This window comes from Spea bombifrons, chromosome 1 (genome assembly GCF_027358695.1).
Source record: "Spea bombifrons isolate aSpeBom1 chromosome 1, aSpeBom1.2.pri, whole genome shotgun sequence".
NCBI lineage: Eukaryota > Metazoa > Chordata > Amphibia > Anura > Pelobatidae > Spea > Spea bombifrons.
Genome location: NC_071087.1, coordinates 31,326,686 through 31,340,756, shown reverse-complemented (window position 1 = coordinate 31,340,756; position 14,071 = coordinate 31,326,686). Strand labels below are relative to the sequence as shown.

The 14,071-nt window shown below is 34.5% G+C and overlaps 1 protein-coding gene across 1 annotated transcript in view; it reads right to left on the bottom strand.

Moving 5' to 3' along the window:
• SPOCK3 (SPARC (osteonectin), cwcv and kazal like domains proteoglycan 3) overlaps window positions 1-14,071 on the bottom strand; it is an 85,107-nt gene that overhangs the window by 45,989 nt on the left and 25,047 nt on the right. The gene's annotated exons all lie outside the window — the stretch shown is intronic.

Below are 14,071 nucleotides of genomic sequence, written 5' to 3'. Positions count from 1 at the left end.
ACATATAAACTACTCAAACATTTACATTTGTTTTCTTTTCCTTTTTCTCTATAGCAGAAATAAAATCAAATATAATGGTTCTCCAAATAAGATATCATTGATTATTCTTTCCTTCATAGTGGGGGATTTGTAACAATGACATTCTACAAGAAAACATTCAAAAATATATTCAACAAGCTGCAGGAAGCAGCGATTAAACTAGCAAGGTATGTAATTTTGCTGGTACAGATTTAATGATTTTAACCACAGCTGCTATCTTTCCCATGGTGTATATAAAATGGTTGTTTCTATTTAATCCAGATATACTAGAACAAAGCCAATTCACTAAAGCTAAATGACCGAACCTAACTGGTCTTCTTTGTTAACTGAGCAATAAGGGGGTATTCAGAATGGTAGGGTATTAGTATAATATTTTACACATTGTAAAATGTGAAATTGCTTCGAAAATAAAATCTTGTAATACTAGAATACACCCTAAAACACATTCTTTCAACATCGGGAGGTTTTTTGTGTAGCTTGTAGTTAATTAGAATACAAATTGACTGATATACTGATAGGTACTTTGGTCGATGGGTATTTAATTCTCTTGTTGGAATAATTACCAAAGATATGAAAATTTTAAATATGCCTTCCAATATAATTAGAGGTTTCAATAGACACTGTTTATAATGATTTTTGATTCTCTTAACAACATTGTATAAGGTGTTATGTTCTACAGAGTAGGAAAGTATATTTGAGACCTGCCTAATCTTTACCAATGTATAACGATGATGTCAAGGCATGTTTTTATCACTTAGGGAAAAGGAGTTACATTAACCATGAAACCCACACAAAAGTACAAGGTCTATTCGTTTTTTTTTTGCTTTCAATCAAAGCAGTAAGCGCTGATACGTAAAGAAGAGTAGATGCAAATCGGTTGTTTTCCTTAAAATATTTAGATGAAGTCCAGGGAAATGGAACATTAAAACTTCAGTAAAATTATGAGAAAAGGAGCCACTGTGGTACTGTGCTGACATGGGGTATATATATATATATATATATATATATATATATATATATATATATATATATATATATATATAGAAGCCGACTCGGGCTAAGTAAGATAGGAGTAAGTACTAAACTACATTATTAATGTGTAAAGCACACACAGTGGAGAAAAAAAATAATCAGAGACTAGGCACATGATAAAATATGGGATATACAGTATATAAATGAGGATACAGGTCAAGCTGATGACCTCAATTAAAATGTCTGCTTTAACAGTGGAAGGGAGATTGGAAAGTACCTCAAAAGAAATGGTGAGACATATAAAACATGTATGTTTACAGAGGAAGATTTTCTAATTCATCTCTCCAAAGCAAAAAAAAAAATATCCTGGATGCATCCCTTTTTTAACAGGCCCATTAACATTGTATCTAACTAGTCAATATCGGCAGGAGTACTTCTAGAAGGTAGCAGGCAAGACTTAAACCAGTAAGTTTTTTAGTAGGTGGTAAATTAATAGAAAGTGTGTTACAAAAAATAGCTTGCGATAAGAGAAACAGCATGGGTTAACCACAAGGGGATCTTGCCAATCCACATTTGTAAAATAAAACGCCGCGAGGAGCAGTGGATATATAATATCTTGATTACGGTAGAGAATATGTTGTTGTCTTTCATAAAACAACTAGGACTATCAGCTTGGGTGTTAAAATAAGGTATTGCTTTTTATCGACCAAGATCTTCAACTGGGTAGACAAATAGATGTTTTTTTGTTGAATAAGCCAATCAGGGCTTCTTTGAGCATTGCTATAAACAGGTCAGTGTGGTGTTTTAACATGGAAAGCCACCAAAAATATCCAATGACCATCTACAATGGCAGCTTCCAAAGATGTTTGTTGGAACAACATGTAATACAACCAGGTTTCCTTTAATTGCTATATAACTATATTACTGTATACAACACTGAGCAAAACATTACATGAAACTCCCCCTTGAAGTAACTTAGAAGGAAAAAGTTCAAAGAGTCAGCTGCGGTTCTGTTTTGCTAAATATATAAAAAATGCACTTTGGACATAAAAAAAATCAAAGGCAAAATATACTATTATGGGTATTGTGCTATTGGTGAAATATAGAAATAATTATTTCTGGGGATTTTTTAAAACTAAAGGGCCAGCGGCTTAGATGCAATGTAAAGAGGTTTTGCTTTGCTGAGAGGGTGATAGATACTCTTCTAGCAGATATGATAGAGGAACATAGAGATATACGGCTACCCCAAATAAAAGACAAGACAAATCCCGGAAAGGTCTTTACAGTAGGAATAATTAGTAGACTAGATGAGCTGAATGTTTCTTATATGCCATCAAAGTATAGGTTTCTATGTTTAATTATTATATTTTGTATTTTCAGTCTGTGCATCCAGAGGCTTACAAAAGTGTGCAATACCACCTTCTGGGGGCATTGGAACAATCCAGGGGGGCAGTAGCAGCCTCTGGGGCAATTGGGGGGCGTTAAATAAAAATAGGGGCAGTGGAAGCATAAAGAAAGAAGAGAAGAACATTTCTCGTATGTTTGATCTGTTGTGTAATATAGAGTTAGTGACTTTCCAAATAAACACACAAGATGCAAGTTCTTACTAAAACCCAGTGCCTCCCAAAGTATATTGAAAAAATATATATCTGAAAAGGGGACAGTAAGTTTGGGAACCACTGATTTAAACAATGGAGTATATATCTTGCTACTTATTTTTTACTCTGGCCTCAGAAAAAAAAAGTTAATATCAAATTCCTTAGGAAAGGTAGGTTACAGATAAGATTTAGTAATTATAGCTTGAATTCCGAACAGATGTAACTTAAATCCCATTATCTCCCAGAGGAAACTGCTGAAGAGTACATTGAACATTTACATGAATATTTAATTAAGAATAGTGAAAGAATCAAACCCGTAAATCTGCAACAACTACACAAATTATTTATCTTCTTAGTAAGCAAAAATAGTCATGATGAACTATATCCACTCATTCAACCGCAAAAAATTGCATCATTTTCTGCAACTTACAAACATCCAACCTGGTCATAACCAGGTTATGGTGATCACAAAGTCTTACTTTTATTTTTTCAATAAATGGTATTATAATATAAACAATGTAAATGATCTAATACATTTAGAAACATTATTATAAGCATGTCACTATACCATGTGTATGCATTACTATTTAACCTAATACCTGGAAAGGATCATTGTGGTTACGTTGGCCCAATACAACATCGCTAAAATTTTTATATATACTAATATATACTTATGTGTATGAATTCTGTATATCAGTTCATATAGCGTTTCCATAGGAACTGTTAGTGCTGTGTAACATTGAATTGCATGTGTCCAAGGTTCAAAAGACACTGGGCAATTTGAACCATTATTATGTAGTATTTAACAGGCTTATTATCTTATTTAATGTTGTTCTGTTTTGACCATTTTGATGATACCCTAAATGGATCAAAAAGCAAAGAACTTTGAGAGGATGCACATGTACTTATTTAAACATTATGTACGTCCTTCCAAATGAGGTTGAGTTAATGCAAATTACGTTTTTAGGACAGTATGATATGTTTCCTATATTAAATATACATTGAAAATCAATATTCTTGAACACATGTGCCAAGTTTCTAATTACACGGTGGCCCAGGTGTGCTAAAGCTCGTTGCTCTTGTTTTTGATGTTTTAGAAGACTTTCCTATTCCATTATCTTAGTGCATTGAGGTAGCCACAGTTCTGTAAATAAATAACAGAACAATGTGTTAAACAAGTAAAATTTCCATTTTCCCTCCAAAGTTCCTGCAGCTGCAAAACAGACGTCATGCTGTTTTTTCTCTTTTATGTATTCTGTAATTAAATTCTCTAGAAATAACAGGTCAGGGTTGGATGCAAATGACTCCTTTGGTACACAAATATTAATTTATAAGTACGGGGAACTACTTTGTCAGATTCAGTAATTGAATTTTTTATAATGCAAGCTTCTTAATACATATGTATTATAAAACAAGGGCTGTGTATGAATGCACATGTGCAAACATAAGGTGAACATTTATTGACTTGCAAAGCATACTTGGTCAAACCTTGCAACCTTCATGAAAACCTACTCTGTCTCTTTCTTTTGGTTTGTCGTCTATATAGTGTATATAACTATAATGTTACTCTGCTGGAGCATCCCCGGATCGCATCAAGGATTACAAGGATATTTGTTTGCGTCAATGAAACTGATACTTTGCTTGAATTTTAACAAAAATGTACACTAGATGGGCCAATTTCTTATTCTCTGCAGCCACTATTCATCTATGTACAGGGCCACAAATAAAAGCAGGTACTTTTTCACCCAGTCTGCAATGAGTAACATAGGAGCCCCTCAGGCTACACGGAGCCCCCAAAGGTATCTTGATACACAAGCAGATTTTCTTATTCTGACACTAATGACACATTCCATTAATTATTTTTACAATTATCTATTACTAGGCAAGTGCAAGGTTTTTGTTATCATATTATTTATTTATGTGAAAATAACCACCTAGGGTTTATTAGCTCCATAATATTATTGCAAATAATTGAGTTGTCATTTCACACGTGTGGAATGACATAGGTAATTCAGATTCACAATAAAATACATATTTGACATGGCTTGTCAAACACAGACATGCCAGTTCTCCTATACAAACCTTCATTCCCTATACACCTAAACCTTCACACCTAAAATATCCAGGAGATACCACACGCTTTAGCTTTACATTTATATCAATTACAGATTAATAGAAGTTCTAATTATGGATCACGCAGCCAATGAAACGTTCCACATATAGTACTTTGTCCAGATTATTTTTATCATAAACAAGCATAACTGGGAATATCCCTGGGTAGGCTACCCGTGAGCTCTTCCTCTTCTGGAAGAGTGGTTTTGTGAAGGGGCAGGGTATGGCTAAACGTCGCTGTCCTGCTTAGAGAAACAAGACTGTAAGCTCGTTTGAGCAGAGCCCTCCTCACCTGGTGTCTCTGTTAGTCAATTTGTTATGTTACATACTACTTGTTATGTCCTGTCTACCCATTGTACAGCGCTACAGAATTTGATGGCGCTATATTAAACAATAAATAATAAAACAGGGCTTTACATGGAGACTGCAGGGCAACACAAGGAGTCCTCTGGTACGTAAATTATTCACTAATCGCACAGATGAACCTAAGTAAAGTTCACAATGGTCAAAAAAATATGCAAAAGCTTTGCAATTAATATATATATATGTGTTCTTCCAAGACCAGTAAATACCACAAAAATCCATATAAATATAGTATTTACACCAAACGCATCTTGTTGGTATTTATAGCCATAAACAAAGTTACAACCATTGTGGGCTGCTGTTATTTCTTATAAACCAGTATACAGATATCTTGCAAATCTTAGTAACTGTATTTAAATTGAAAGTGCTATTTTCAGTAAGTGCTAAATTATTTACTTTGAGGCCATTATTTTGACATAAATCTGACATGTTTTATTATGGTAGGAAACTCATGCAAATATAGCATGCCAATTTTTTTCTTCTACGCTTGAATTATGCAGACATTTTGTGTTACGAAAAACAATCTGTTTCTCTATCTATTGGGTACGGTTTTTTATATAGTCACATTTGTAATTTTTATAAAATTCATTTAATATTCATTGCATTAGAAACTGTCATATGGTTCTTAGACATAAACCAAAAAAACAAGGGACATGTTTTTTTTTGTTTTTTTTTAATAATCATTTGAACATAACTTCAAAGGAAAGCCTACCCTGACTTCTCCTTTTAATGCGGGTTTAGCTTTGTGATGGGGAGCCACACATAAGGGTCGGGCTCACTGTGCATAAAGCCCTGGACAGCCTTTTCTGAGTGGGCAGAAAGAGGGAGGAGTGTAGGTGGGAACTGAGTGAGGAGCTGGGAAGCAGGACTTCACTTGGAAATTCTAGGGTGAACCTGGAGCTTTCACAGATTTGCTGATTAGCTCAATTATTTCCTTGATTTCTTACTTTCCTTTTATATATATATAAAAAACAAGCCTGAATATAGCTCTGTAAAGGGTCGCAATCCACTAATTAATACATAGCAAACATTATCAGAATTATTTACTTTAGCTACTAACACCACAATCACTGAATGTGGCTTTCCTGTAAATAGCTGTCTCGACCTGGCAATGTTGGCTTAGGGAGCACTTTATTGGACCCAACATAAGGAAATATATAAAGCTACATAAGCTTTTTGGACAGAAGAAGTCAGATTTTAAGATGTTTTGAAGATGAAATGTCTTAGTTGCTGAAAACATATGTGATCTACACCCTTATCTATGTTAGCTCAATAAAATGTATAAACTTTGACTAAAGACTCCATCGTCTCTTGGACAAAAATAATATCTATATCACAAATAAAAGGCATAAATAGATTTTTTATCCATCCATCTTCTTGGCAAAGTCAGATGGAAACTCCACTCATCTTTTTGAGGGTTGCTGAAAGGACATCTATCCCAAATACTGGATGGCATTAAAGCAAGTGCAATAGCTATTGATATAACTCGATATTATATTTTAAATAATAAAAAAATAAACTAGCTTAACTGTTGGTGTCCTTTATCCTGAAAATCTTGTGCATTATATAGAACTCCAGAGGTGTTTTTTATCATTTTTGTTTGTCGCTCTTTGACATGTGACTCTGATTTCCCCTTAGATCAAAATCCCAGCTTCTTTAGCTCCCAACACCCATGGGGCCATGGTCTCTTCTGAAGATTAGGTATATAAAACACATTGAAGAACTCTCTTTGGTCTGCTACTGCTAACAATGGTTTGGTGTGTAGATGATAGTGTTAAAAAGTGTTACCCTTTCCCTAAAAATACATGTGATTAGTGATAACCTGTCATCTGCAAAAAAAGTAGAAAAAAGCCAGCATTGACAGGTTCTCATCACATATGGAGGCGTGATGAAGTATCAAACCAGTTTCAGAATCATTGCGCTCTGGTTATCATTTCAGAAGAAATATAATGCATATTTACATTCTCACATTTTCCTTCCAACTATATCGAAGTAGCACAAAACTTACTTCTTGAAAAATAAAAATATCCCTTAACTCCATTGTTTTGAAAGGCTTTGAACTAAATATTTGACAACGAACAGACATCTCTACAGCCTGAAGCTTTGTAACTGCATTTTACCATAGGTGTAAAAGCATGTCTGCTGTTGACATCTGTTCTGTATTACACAACAAAAGTTTAACATCTTCAAACAGCATAACTTATCTTGTTATAATGTTCCTTTGAAGCCCATTTCATTAAATATGCATGTTTTTTTTTTCTATTCAATTTACAAAATGTATACACAACAAAAGGATGTGTGTTTCATATATTGTTTCTGCATAAAATCTGCAATCTATGTCAAGAAAGCTCTAATGCATCTGCTGTATACATCACAGTTTGATGTATTGTACTAATCCTGCCAACAGCTATTATGTACACCAGACCCAAAGCATTACTAATAGATATTAAGATAAGGATTCATTGCCCATGCCATAATTAAAACAACTTTTAGTCCTTACCATATAACCTATAAGTAATTCTTGAAGAAAGGAACAATTTCCTCACATTTCAAGGGGGTTAAATGATAGATAGATAGATAGATAGATAGATAGATAGATAGATAGATAGATAGATAGATAATTAGATGGTCTATGTATATGCAATAGCAAGAAAACGTAACTCAGTCCTTTGGAATTGCCAGCATTTATGTTTAAATGTGTCTTAAAATATGGTCTGATCATCACCTAAGTTACAATAATGAACAAACACAACCTGTTTTAACTAATAACACACATTAATGTATTGTTCTTATCCACTTTGACCACATCATTCAAACATTTACAGTGTGGGTTGGAAAAAAGTATGCAAATCCCTAGACTTCAACAAAAGCTTACTGGAGTCAATGAAATGGGATTGGAGGTGTGTTTTAGAGCTACACTAACATTTTGAGTTTGCTATTCACAAGAAGCATCTGCTGATGTAAACTATGCCTCACAAAAAAAAAAAAGAACAAAATTGTCGTAGGTATAGCTTGTAATTTAGTGAAAGAAAATCTGAATAATATTATTTTAATCTATTTTAGCACAGTCCATATAGTAGTTAGCTATTCAGTTGCAAATTCTTGTAAAATTTTTACAATGTATATTAAATAGAATTTATGGGAAGAATCACCGTCCACAGGAAAGGCACGGAATTCTGCTTTAGAAATCAAACTCCAAAGAACAGTGAGAAATCGAGATTTGTGAATCGTTCTCAAACTAATCCATCTCCAAGGTTCACTGATCAGGACAAAATCAGTATTTCCAGGAATTGGTTTGAGGATTAAAACGCAAGCAGTCTTCTCATAATAACCTTTTAGAACCACTAAACAATTTAGTGTTGTATTATTGTCATGAAATGTGGTTTAATGCCATAGCAAGAAAAAAACATAAAAAAAACCCCTAACCTTTTATTTTATTCTACTACAGGAGAACAGAAACGTTTTGGTAGGAATGCAACCAAATGTACATTGTCAGAATAATACTACTACGACATATACTACTATGTAACTATGTACTAACTAATAATACTAATTGTATCAAAATAGAACAAAATATAATGATTTTAATAATTGTAACAAAATAAAACAAAATATTAAGAAACTTTCAATTTACCAGAAAGAAAATGAGAAAAAAAATTCATAAGAAGTAAAGCGCACTAAATAGTAAATAATAGTAAATAGTAAATAATAATAAAACATCGTAGAAAGGACACATTTTTTTTTATTCCTTTATATTTGCAGATAAACATAGGAGTAGAGCCAGATGTTCACCTACACATGCAGTTTTCCCAGGTAAACCTTAAAATTTCTACACATTTTCTATGCTGTGACACCTGATATATTTATGAGATGATATTTTCATGTTCATTGGAACCATGTTCTCAAACATAATAAACTGGAGTTTGTCCTAAAGACAGTGTTATTTTGTGTCCCTGAACTCAATATCACCTTTCTGTACATGAATTCTCCTTGTCACTTCCCTGTCCATCAACTTAATACTGTCCATGGGTCGCTTGCCCCACGTCTACACATAACTGGCCTGGGTCCATCCGCAGCTAGCCACACACCATGCATGGATAGCCCTGCCTCTATGTATTGCTCGCTATGTCCCCTCAAAATGCTACTCCACTGAAAGAGAGGAAACTCCTGGTGGCCTACCCTTGGAAGTTACCAGGTATGTATGTATATACACTACTGTTTGGGGTCACTTAGGTATGTTCATGTAATACAAATACATTTCTAGTTGTGCAAACATAATTGTAATAGGGTTTTCTAATGATCAATTAACCTTTTTAAACGTGAATTAACTATCAAACCATGCCATTAAAACACAAGAGTAATGGTTGCTGATAAAGAGCCTCTGTACACCTATGAAGATATTCCAGTAAAATCAGCAATTTCCAGCAACAACAGTCATTTGCAACATTAGCAATACACTACTTCTGATCTGTTTGATTTTACTTTAATGGACTACATTTGCTTTTCTTTCAGTGACTCCTTTTTTCTAACTGACCCCAAACAGTAGTGTCCATACGCATTTATATGTGTGTGCCCATATGACCATACCTGGGAATTCTCAGGGATTTTGCCCCAATCTCAAGGTGATGGGTGAAGAGGCAGATCCTCTGGGTCACACAGTCTGCATATAACTCCTTTATATTCTACACTGCTGGGATCATATACTGTATAAGGTTCCCAAATGGTGCTTTTGCTCCCAGTATGCTATGGTTGATATCCTTGCTTCAACGCAGTTGACTCAATTAAGCGTATCTTTAAATAATGACAAATCAAGGTACTGTAGTACCAGTAAAAGAGTCATTTGGGCAATATATTTGGCGAGTGACTGCAAATAATCTTCAGGATGGGCTATTAAAGGGGTTAATATTCCAAGAGCCTCAGGGCCAGATCATTTAGAAAGTTCCCAGGTATGCATATAACCAGTTATACGATTGATATTGCAGAATTATAAAAAGAAAAATGCATCAAGTTGGTACTCAAAATGTTATTTACATTACAAGTATAGAATGATAAGTTGTGAAAAACAATTGTATTTAATTATAAGTTAGCAAGACCTTTAACATATTTACACTGTAACTGTCAGAAACGTGTGGGTGTTATAAGCAAAAGATAAAAAAACACTCACATCACATTTCTTTGCGTTGCCAGAATTTGAGTCCCAGCCCCCACACTTATGTTTTTATTGGCTCACAATTGCTTGTTTTGATAAGCCAAAAGATGGGCTAGCAAGAAAATCACAATCTTTATGTAAAAGCTATTCTAAAATTGTTAAACATTTCTGAGAAATCCAAACAGCATTCTATTAGTCCAGTGGTGTCAATATCAAATAACAGATGGAATAAGTATGTTGTGATAATACCTTTTTTATTGGACTAACACAATTTTGGAATGACAATATTTTAGACTTGAGAAAGGAAGAAGAACTCCCAAAAGATTGTCATTCCAAAATGTTGTTAGTCCAAAAAAAAAAAAGGTACTATCACAAGATACTTATTCCATCTGTTATTTGATATATATATTATATTTCATTATACCAAAATACCACTTTTTATTAATGATAATAGTTCCAAAATTTAACTGTGAATGGCATGTCCTTGACATGACACTATGCAACATTTATTGACATACCAAAGGAAAAGATCCAATATGAAAGCAAATGAAATAAATAAAAAGGGAGCATCTTTTATAACTAAACTTCAATCTCTTCAAAGCACATCAAATGTGCCACAAAACAATTTGCCGCCATAAACAGAAGCATTCAACTTGCCATGTCATGTAACTGACAAAATTGACAGTCACATTCAATCGTATGTACACACAAGCAACTGGTATATTACTGAAGAGAAATAAAAGGGATCCTAAAACCATATTGGTAAAGATACTGATAAATCCAACATATTAACTAAAGTAAATGAGAAACTGAGGGCACGGGCTGGTAGTTGTGAAAGAAAGTGTGTTAAAGAATTGCATCGTATTTTTTTAAAAAAAGTATTACATTAAATAATGTAAAAAATGTCCTAACTTTTGGCTTGCAAAACATCATTCGAGTAGGTAAAGGTGATATGTGTAATATATAATATGATGATTCTATAAAACATTAAGTCTATTGGGGATTTTTTAAAAGAACCTCTCTCTCCTTTAAGACTTTTGTTATTTTCAAACAAAGAAACATGGAGAACTTACTTATTATTATATGCTAAATTTCAAAAGTTAATTTGATGTTAAGTTCTAAAGAAACTAATGACATTTTTAGTGTTTCTAGTGCACTGCATTGGCCATCTGTGTATTCTTTTCCACCCAAATCTACATATTTATGTTCAGCAACTGCAGAGAGAATTCTACTTAAACTTCCAATTATATTGATTTTGTATCTTGAAGGCATTGTGAAAAAAGGAATAAAAATAAAATAAAACTTGCACTGAGCAGTGGAAAACCTCTGGCAATATCCTGATAACATTATTTTCATGTTAAATTGTTCCAATGCCACTTGTGTGTTTATATTTGCAATTTATTTAAAGGTACATACAAAAATTAAAGGAATTTTTTGGTAACGTCATTATATTTTTTTAAATTAATGGATTTAAAATGTTAAGGGTTTTATTTATGGTCCGATAAAGTCTGTCCATGAAGCACAACATAAAAATATTCTGAAAGTGCCCCCCCTATAATCTCTTCTTGACAAGCATCCTTGTATACGGTGGATTTAATTATTGCTTAATATGGGGACTGCTTTATAGCATTGCATTTTCTACATACAAATACATTTGCTAGACATGCCAAGGTTGCATAAATCATATTCTGCTATTTTCTGAGTATTTTCTATTTTCCTTCTCACAACACTCACACAAAAAATGGGCTCCTCTAGAACATCCTCTAGGTGTACAATGGAGCCTTTAAGTTGTTAGAGATTCTCTTTGTGGTTAAAATGCTTAATGGTAAGCAATATAGCCATGAAAAATGTGATAGGACTTGCCAAACTTGGGGTACATTGACATAGTGGCAGGCTACGCAATATATAGCCATATAGTATGACAGAATCCCCAATATAAATGCCTTAGATAGGTGTCTTTTGAATGGTATTCTTTGGTTATGCGCTGAATCTTTGCTTTGTTTTGTGTACTTATTGGTCATTATTATAAAAGCAGCAACTTGAGAATCTGAATGTGTATGCATTTATGCTTTTTAGGTTATGCACTACTTTGCATATTTTCTACTACGATTAGAGTAGGCATGTGCCCAGGGGTGTGCAACCTGTGCGGCCGCACAGGGCGCCATGGCAACAGGGGCACCTGCCCTGGACTTAAATTAAACATCGTTTTTTTTTTTTCGTTTTGTTTTTAACTTTATTTAAATCCTCCATGTTAAAGCAAAAAAAACCCCCGATGCTTTAATTTAAGTCACGGACTCCTCCCGCTCCCACCTCAGGACTCAACAAGGTAAGGATGATGAGAATTAGGGAGAGGGGGGCAGTGAGAAGGGGCAGTGGGGGGGCAGTGAGAAGGGGCAGTGAGAAGGGGCAGGGGGCAGTGAGATGGGGCAGTGAGATGGGGCAGAGAGGGGGGCAGTGAGATGGGGCAGAGGGGGGAAGGCAGTGAGAAAGGACAGAGGTGGTAGATAGTGAGAAAGGGGAGTTTTGTGACAATATTTTTTTCCTTTCTTTTTTTGGGATGGGGCACCACAGGAGTCGTCCGCACAGGGCGCCAGAACACTTAAGGCTGTCTCTGCATGTGCCTACTCTAATCATAGGGTTAATTCAGTAAAGTATCAACTCAGTACCTTAACTGTGCATTATGATTGACCAACCCAAGTGAGCTTCTCCTACAAGAGCAAAGTTGGTATCTACAGGTCAATAAGTGAGGCGATTTTCAATACTATACTGTATATCATATATTATACTTTGCCAATCAAGCTTTCCTTGTTGGGGTTGGTCATTCATAATGCAAAGTTAAATAAACTCTCTTTAATGTTTCTTAAATGTTGGCAGGGAAGTTGTGGTTTCTACTCCTTGAATTCACTGTGCACGCTAATGGGATGCCCATAGAAAACTTATCTCCAAGAAGGGTTGAACTGGTCCTGCATAATGTATAATCATCCAAATTATTCTTGAAGCAGAAGCTCATTGGGGTTGGCCCTTCATAATGTAAAGTGAGAAAATCTGTCATGCAAACTCTCCGGCTCAAATAGTGTTGCTGCAATGTCTCGACCTACCAAAAAAAGTTTCAGCTTCCCTGTAAGATTGCTCTCAGCAGTGGTGACATTCGCCATATTCAATATGGCGACTGGCTGCTTAAAAAGACCATAGGAAGAGATGAAATGCGGTTGGTGTTGCTAATATCCCTCTATATTTTGACATTCAGCATTACTAAAAAACTCAGGGCCTGTGTGATGGCTACTGAGAGCCATCACAAACACCTTAGTGAGAGACCTGATGCCTCTCACAAGATGGTGGCCACTCCTGTTTGACTACAGATACTGCATCCAGTCATGCAATAAAGTCTTAAAATTGGCACTGTATCGTCCCCAAGATCTTGGCATTCAAAGTATTAAAATAGTCCCATTTGAAATACTATGGGGTGTCTAGTTTTCAACAATATATGGTTTGATGGGTGTACATTTGCCAGATTCAAGGATGTCCCACATAGGACATGACTACAGGATTTTTGAAAAAGCAATATGCTACGTTTAGTTATAGCCCTATAACTTGCCCTAAAATAACAAGATTGGGTATTTCTAAACTCAGGACAAATATTAGAATCTATTTAGCAGGGTTTTTGTATTAGGATGTGAAGATGAGTAAAATATTTTTCAAATAGAAAACAAATAGTTTTTTTTTAATTTGTCATCACGGTTTATGAATTTTATAGTAAATAAGATGATATTATCATAATGGTATCTAAAGAAAGCTCTTCTTTTTCCTGAACATAAAACAATATATAATTTGTATGGGT